This window comes from Chelonia mydas, chromosome 13, assembly GCF_015237465.2.
Source record: "Chelonia mydas isolate rCheMyd1 chromosome 13, rCheMyd1.pri.v2, whole genome shotgun sequence".
NCBI lineage: Eukaryota > Metazoa > Chordata > Testudines > Cheloniidae > Chelonia > Chelonia mydas.
The window spans coordinates 32,645,925-32,654,382 of NC_051253.2; the positions used below are offsets into that span (position 1 = coordinate 32,645,925).

The following is an 8,458-nucleotide window of genomic DNA, read 5'->3' on the forward strand; positions in this document are numbered from 1 at the left end:
GGATGGGAGCAGGGGAGGGGAGGGGCAAGGGTGGAGGCTTCACACCGGATAGGGGAATGTGGAGGTGACAAGCCCCCTTCCATCCACAGCCATGTCCCCCTTCCAGTGTTTCTCCCCTCCCCTGGCCTGACACTCTCCCCCACCCTCAATCCTCTCCCCTATCTCCCATCCACATTTACCCACGAGTCGTAGAGTTCAAAGCCAGAAGGGACCATAGGGACCATTAGGAGCTCTAGTCTGACTCCCGTATAGCACAGGCCATTGCATGTCACCTGGCTACCCATGTTTTGGACCAATAACTAGCATTTGGCTAAAGTATCTTCCGGAATTGCAGCCAGTCTTGGTCTGGAGAATCCACCACTGGTTTGTTCCAATGGTCAATCACCCCCACTGTTAAAAAGATGGGGCTTATTTCTAATTTGAATTGGTCTGGCTTCATCTTCCAACCATTGGTTCTTGTACTTCCTCTCTCGGCTGTCGTTACTGATGTTGTACAGAGGATGATACTGAATCAAATGCCTTGCACAAGTTTAAGTAGATCATGTCGCAGTTCCCTTTGCCAACCCAACTTGTCATCTCAAAGAATGAAGTCAGGTTAGTTTGACAAGATCGGGTTTCCATAAGACCATGTTGACTGACATTAATTATATTCCTAGCCTTTAATTCTTTATCGGTTGAACCCTGGATCAGCTTTTCTGGTATTTTGCCCAGGATTGTTGTCAGGACAACCGGCCTATCAGTACCCAATCACCCTGCTTGCCTTTTTTGAATATTGGCACAAGATTATCTCCCTCAACCCCCACCCCTTGCCATGGCCCCAAACCCATCTCCTGTCTCCCCCCCCGCCCCACTCCTGCCCACATTCACCCTCACTCTTCACCTTCTAATATTTCCTAGCTCTGAATCCAAAATAAGGATCTGGAAATGCAATGAGCAGCTCACCTTAGAGGCAGGGTATGTCAGAAATCCCTTGACCAAATGACCCTTCAACTTGTTTGTCTTAGATTGCACTCGGTTCCATTGCTCAGCATGGCAGAAATACTCACTGGTTAGTAGAGTCTTTCCATTTCCCTCTGTTTGATCAAGGCTAATGTACTTGACAATGCTGCTAAAATAAAACCAGGGGCTGCACATCGATTTTAGAGCCCTTTGAAATGATGCTGTCAAACCAGAAATTTTGGTTTCAGGGCAAAACTCCTCACAGGAACCCTTCAGAGTCCGGGGACAGTGCCCAGGGCCTCTGAGAACTGCCAAGGACAGGGCTCAGACTCACAGTGCACGGGTGTAACTTCGGTTCAGCAACCATCGCGTGTGACCTTCGAATTCTTGGGACAGCAGACCCACAAACGTTCACTCTCTTTGACCTGCTTTCCTGATGCGCTGACCTGGAGTCCCTAACGTAACCCTCAAGAGCTGTGATGCTTCCTGCGGGTACCCAGGGCTGTGTGGTACCCTGTTAGCACTTGCCTTGAGTGTGAGGCAATCTTGTGCCTGACGAGAATCTGCCGACCATGGGCAATACCAGCACTCCCCCTAGGCCTAGGCAGGCCCACTGTCAATCTACAGGCGAGCGATAGGCTTGCTCTGATCCTTGAGCCCTCCGGAGCATCCAGCCCCTGTTGCACTGGGCCCTCACAGTATTCACAGATCCACGGCTTCCAAAGAAGCCGTGCACCCCTCTCACCAGTTTCACCTCAGCTCGTGGGGGGTATGGATCCGCGTTGACATTGCACTCCCCGTCAGGGCCCGGCCCGAGCTGGGGGAGTAACCATCCAACCAGCGGACCAAATTCGGTGATGAATCCACTCACGTGCTGCCTGAGGCACGTCGTGCATATACAAAGAAGACAACCTCAGCTCATCGCTCTGCTTAACACAGATCTGCTTATAGTGAAATCAAAAATAGGTTTAATTAACAACGCACTGAATAAGCACTGGAAACAAACGGTTCCATATAAAATAAAATCATAACACGCATCCTAGTGCCTAGACGTAATTCACAAGATACTCTCATGTCTGTCACAGCAGTGGTTTTCAAACATTTTTTCTGGGGACCCAGTTGAAGAAAATTGTTGATGCCCACGACCCAACAGAGCTGGGGATGTGGGGTTTGGGGTGTGGGAGGGCTCAGGGCTGGGGCAGAGGGTTGGGGTGCGGGGGTGAGGGCTCTGGGGTGGGGCCGGGAATGAGGGGTTCAGGGTATGGAAGGGAGCTCTGGGCTGGGGCAGGGGGTTGGGGTGCGGGGGTGAGGGCTCTGGGGTGGGGCCGGGAATGAGGGGTTCAGGGTATGGAAGGGAGCTCTGGGTTGGGGCAGGGGGTTGGGGTGCGGGGTTGGGGTGCAGGCTTACCTCCGGCGGCTCCTGGTCAGCAGCACAGTGGGGGTGCAGAGGCAGGCTTCCTGCCTGTCCTGGCACCGCGGACCATGCTGCGCCCTGGAAGTGGGCAGCCGAGGTCTGGCTCCTAGGTGGAGGCACGCAAGCAGGTTTTCGTGACTGTCGCCCACAGGCACCGCCCCCACCCCCAGTGAAGCCCAGTGATCAGGGCGGGGGAAGCACGTGGAGCCACATGGCCCCACTGCCTAGACGCTGGACCCGCTGCTGGCCACTTCCGGGCGCAGCGTGGTGTCGAAACCGGTAGGTAGTACTCTGCCTTAGCTGGGCAGCACCACCAAGGGGACTTTTAACTTCCCAGTCGGCGGTGCTGACCAGAGCAACCCAGTGCCTGACAAGCCGCCACCCAGGACTAGGTTGCGACCTGAAGTTTGAAAAACGCTGTGCTACAGTATTGCTAAGCCACGCTTCACGGGCAGGCTGGCTGTGACCCCTCTTTCTTAAAAGGTCTCCACCTCAGGGACTTCTCTTGGGGTTCCTTTGTCTTCGTAAAGCCTCAGGCCCGCACCTGGTCCAGACAGCAAACAGCCACCCATCTCCCCGGATGGTCATTGTTTGATATGCTCGTCTCGGGTGACTTTAACGGTTTTGGAACCAAAGAGTTTACGTCTTTCAAACTATCGCCTGTGCAAACATGTTGCAGTAATTATGATGACCAGTGGGCTACTGTATATAACAGACCTAAGGGATCCCTGTAAAAGTCTATGGACCCCTCTGCCAATTTACACCCTGAGGTCTCTGTGTCACACAGGCTTCACCCAAAGGGAGAGCGGGTGCTGTGCACTCGCAGAGATAAATCCTGAGCGACTGAGAAGTTTGGGGCAGAGCTGAGCCATAGTTTGAGCCCCAGCTGTTCTTCTAAGGAGTTTATTGGTTTTGCAAATGTTGTTGCTTTGGGGGAAAGGGGAGGTTTGTATCTCAGGAATCTCTGGTTCAGATTTGGAGCTCTAATGTTACCTAGCTGCCCCATGAGGCAGGGCAAATTTAGAAGCACTTAGATTGATACCTCTGTAAAGAGAAAGGGAAGCTCAAACCTAATTACAGCTAGGCTGGGCAGAATTCATTCAGGCCTCCTTGGTCCTCGTTCTATCTCAGTCTACAAACTATGCAGAGACCCCTGTGCTGGACCAATACTTTGTGCAGTTTATTTACAGATGGAGTCCCACCACCTTCATCAGATATACAGCCACTGTAAGAAGCTGGGGAGCACAGGCGCCAACTTTCCAATCTGCTGGGGGGTGCCTGACCCCCGGCTCTGCCCTAGACCCCGCCCCCACTCCATCCCCTCCCCTAAAGCCCCATCCCCACCTCTTCCTGCCCCATTCCGCCCTCTTCCTTGAGCGTGCTGCATCCTCGCTCCTCCCACCCCCAGAGCTTCCTGCACGTCGCGAAACAACTGACCGCGGCAGGCAGGAGGCATGGGGAGGGAAGGGAGGTGTTGATCGTCTGGGCCCGCTGGTGGGCGGGAGGTGCTGGGGGAAAGAGGGGGGCTGATGGGGGCGCTGCCGGTGGGTGTTCAGCACTCACCATTTTTTCCCTGTGGTGCTCCAGCCCCGGAGCACCCACGGAGTTGGCTCCGATGCCTGGGAGAGCAATCTCTCTTTCCCCTTACTACCTGCTTCCCTGCTTTCTACCTCCTTCCTGTGCCTATTTGTGGGCTCTGCCTAGTGGCTCAATTAGCCTTCCTGCCCGGACGCACCTACGAATTAGGCACAGCTCTGCTTTGTCAGCTCCATTCTGCAGGGCTTGACCCAGAGCCCGGACTCAGCCTTTCTTGCCTTGCACTCTGTCAGGGGGATAATACTGGTGTTTAGTTTCCAGCATTATTTTGAGTTTTTGATTTTCAGAGTCATGCAAAATCATGGGAGGGTCAGACAATAATTGTTTAATGACAGCCGGCGTGGAGATTCAAACCGGTAAAGTTTTATAACCATTAAAACACCAATTGTCAACTCCCATGTCAAACTCCACAGAGACCATAACCTTAAATCAAACTCCAACACATCCTCAAGCAGCGTTCTTCTTTCTTTGCCTCTCTGCACGTTTCCATGATGATTGATGGAAATAGTTGTGCACGTACGGGGAAATCGACATCTATCGACATTTACCAATAAAAATGGACTCCTTCCAAGCCTAAATACACTACAGCTGGCACTCTGCATATTCTGCTATCACCTCAACCCTAATGGGGCGTCAGTGAATTGTGGACCCAGAACCTGGTGTACCTGCCAGGGGCTGTCCCAGGCCGGCTGTGTTCACCCACAGTCATGCTCACCTTGGGACTTCACATTACAGGATGCCGAGTGCCCTCGATTCCCACTGGCTTCACTGGGAGCTGGGAAAGCTCCGCATTACACAGAAGACGCCCAGCACGCGGCAGGCATGGACACCAGGCGCTTTCTCTGCTGTAGTATTGACAGATCAGACTTCAGAGCTATGAAGTTTGGCTATCTGCAAAACAAGGGTGCCCCGGGCAGTAAGGGACCAGAACAGCCGTTCACACTGGGATCTCAAGAAGCTCCATTGTACAGATGAGGAAACTGTGGTCCAGAGAGGTGAAGTCAGCTCTCCTTGATCCCAGGGACAAAACAGGGACTAGTAGCCAGGTCTCTCTGTGCCACTATCACAGTACGGACCTTTCTTCTTTACTGTCCCACCTCAGGGCTCATGTTCTTACAGAGAGATTGGGCCCTGGGCCCTGGTTCTCATCTCACATTAACTTTGCACATTGAAGGATGAGGATAAAAAGAAATATTGAGCATCAGGTGTAGTCCATGGTAAAGGGGCTTGATATAAAACATAGTGTGTGCTCATGTAATTACAGGCTGTACAGTAATGTACAGGAAAGTAACTCACAACAACAGTGAACTATCAGACTAATCAAACCCTAACCCCAACCAAACCCCAAGTCCAGACAGCAGAAATATCAGCCTCACATCGAGTGCGAGTGATAGCTGTCACTGGCCTCACCTAGAGAACCAGCTGGCCAGTGAGAGTGATGCATCAAACGCATTACAGCAAGCCAGCTTCTTCCCATTTCACGTGCATTGAACAAGCTACAGCTGGAAGCTCTGAATCCTTTTGCCAGCCGAGAATGTAGTGACAACTTTCCTCAGGGCCTCTCTGACCTCAGTGTTCCTCAGGCTGTAGATGAGCGGATTAGCCTGGGGAGTCAGGACTGTGTAGCAGACAGAGAACACTTTGTTCAGGTCTTGCAGTGTGTCAGTTTTGGGGAGCATGTAGACAATCATGAGGGTCACATAGAAAACCGACACCATGATGAGGTGGGAGGAGCAGGTGGAAAAGGCTTTTCTCTTCCCAGTGGTGGAAGGCATTTGCAGAATGGTGGAGATGATGCAGACATATGTTGCCAGCGTTAACAGAAACGGTGGCAGAGTTCATAGAGCAGCTAGCATGGTAGTGAAAAGCTCCATCATACGTGTGTCATGGCAGGAGAATTTTACTACTGGGATGAAGTTGCAGAAGAAATGGTCAATTTCATTGGGGCCGCAGAAAGTTAATTGTTGCATTAAATATACTGTTTTGTCAGTAACCAGAGAGCTACTTATCCAAGTGCCAGCTGCTAGCTGGAGGCAGGACCTGCCATTCATAAGGGATGCATAGTGCAGTGGTTTGCAGATTGCTAAATACCGATCGTAAGATATCGCAGCCAGGAGATATCACTCTGCAACTGCCAGGAAACCAAAGAAATAATATTGTGTGAGGCAGCGCTGGACAGAAATGGTTCTGTCCCCAGTCAGGAGACCAGCCAGCAGCCTGGGCAGGATGGTGGAGGTGTAGCAGGTCTCTGGGCAGGACAAGCTCCTCAGGAAGAAGTACATGGGGGTGTGAAGGTGCTGATCAGCCACAACTAGCGCAAAGATCAGGACGTTCCCAGCCACGGTCCCAGCCAGGGTTGTGATGTAGATGATGAGAAACAGCAGGAAGAGAAGAGTTGGTAGCTCAGGGAGACTCCCAAATCCTCGCAGGATGAATTCCATGAGAACCGTTTGATTCACTTGCTCTGGGTTCGCCATTTGGTCCAACTAGGGGAAAGAAACCAACATTTACAACGGAATCTGAAGATGAGACATTTTCATCACACTTTAGCATCAATTTAGTTGCATAAATATTCCACAAGGCCTGTCATAAATATAAAGGGAAGGGTAACCACCTTTCTGTATACAGTATTATAAAATCCCTCCTGGCCAAAGGCAAAAGCCTTTCACCTGTAAAGGGTTAAGAAGCTAAGATAACCTCTCTGGCACCTGACCCAAATGACCAATGAGGAGACAAGATACTTTCAAATCTGGGGGGGGTGAGAGGGGGGAACAAAGGGTTCATCTGTCTGTGTGATGCTTTTGCCTGGAACAGATCAGGAATGCAACCTTACAACTGTTAGTAAGTAATCTAGTTAGAAATGCATTAGATTTCCTTTTGTTTAATGGCTGGTAAAATAAGCTGTGCTGAATGGAATGTATATTCCTGCTTTTGTGACTTTTTGTAACTTAAGGTTTTGCCTCGAGGGATTCTCTATGTTTTGAATCTGATTACCCTGTAAGGTATTTACCATCCTGATTTTACAGAGGTGATTCTTTTACCTTTTCTTTAATTAAAATTCTTCTTTTAAGAACCTGATTGATTTTTCATTGTTCTTAAGATCCAAGAGTTCGGGTCTGTGTTCACTTGTACAAATTGGTGAGGATTCTTATCAAGCCTTCTCCAGGAAAGGGGGTGTAGGGCTTGGGGGGATATTTTTGGGGAAGATGTCTCCAAGTGGGCTCTTTCCCTGGTCTTTGTGTAAGTTGCTTGGTGGTGGCAGCATACGGTTCAAGGACAAGGCAAAGTTTGAACCTTGGGGAAGTTTTTAAGCTAAGCTGGTAAGAATAAGATTGGGGGTCTTTCATGCAGGTCCCCACATCTGTACACCAGAGTTCAGAGTGGGGAAGGAACCTTGACAAGGCCCCTCGTCCTGTGGGGTCAGTGAAGAACCAAGACTCTGGAGGCAAATTTCCTATTTAGATCTTTGAGATACCATTATCACCCCCTCCCCTTCGGTCAGTGAAGAGATCGATGCAGGCAGAAAACCACACACACCGCTGTGCATACCGATGTCAAAATTGGCAAAGCCATTTTGTATTAGTCGTTTGTAACTTTGACAAGTGGTCCCCATGGCTCACCAGGGTGGACTGTGACTTCTTGCATTGCAAACATATTATCATTTCTGCTAACGGCCAGCAGGCTCTAGTGGACTCAGCCAAGAGCGGGGATAATGATCAACATGCTGTCAAAGCAGGTTACGTTTGTCTCCATGAGACAAGGTCCAGCCCTTTCCTACTTTTATGTTTTTCCATTTTTTGACATTCATCCTGGACCTCTCCAGTGAGAGAGGGGGAGAGACACGTCACTTAGTTGTTGCATCACAAATTGATGCCAAATTTACACTTCATTCCCCTTACGGTTTCATTGGCCAGCATCACAACCACCGGGGTGTTTCAGTCACTTTCCCTCAGGAACACTCATCAATTGAATCTCGTTTTGTTTCTATCTGCAACTGAATAGTTCCTCAGTCCTGCTGTGAGTTTGCTCCCGCTCCCCGCTGGTGTTGTCTACCAACGTGATTAACTTCACATTCCGGGTGAAGGGGGATTATGAACTTGCACAGGACCACAACCCAGTGAGCTCGCTCGCACAGCTGGCTGCCCCACACTCTCTGATCGCTCTGTTTTAATGCTATTTTATCCAACACCCCAGCTCCCCAGCTCATGGCTTCGCTCTGTTAGAGAATCCCATTGGTTTTGGAAACTGAGCCACTTAGTGTCACTAGCGAAGTCAACTGGATATTTTCAAAGAGTATCCTAGTGATACAAAGCACCCATCACCGCATGACACCCAAACATATCACATCAGTGTAACCCCCACAACCACTGTTCAGCTTATTGTTCTGCTGACAATAACGGCATGCATGTTGTTTTTATAGCCGCTCAGTCCACTGTGTTGCTCATTTCTCCTGGCCTTCTAGACAGTTACCAATTTCTCTCTTAATATTCAAATAATAATATTAAAATA

At 50.1% G+C, this 8,458-nt stretch overlaps 1 pseudogene; it reads right to left on the minus strand.

Moving 5' to 3' along the window:
* Positions 1 to 5,445: 5,445 nt before the first annotated feature.
* LOC102944932 lies at positions 5,446 to 6,426 on the minus strand (annotated as a pseudogene).
* Between the last annotated feature and the right edge of the window lie 2,032 nt (positions 6,427 to 8,458).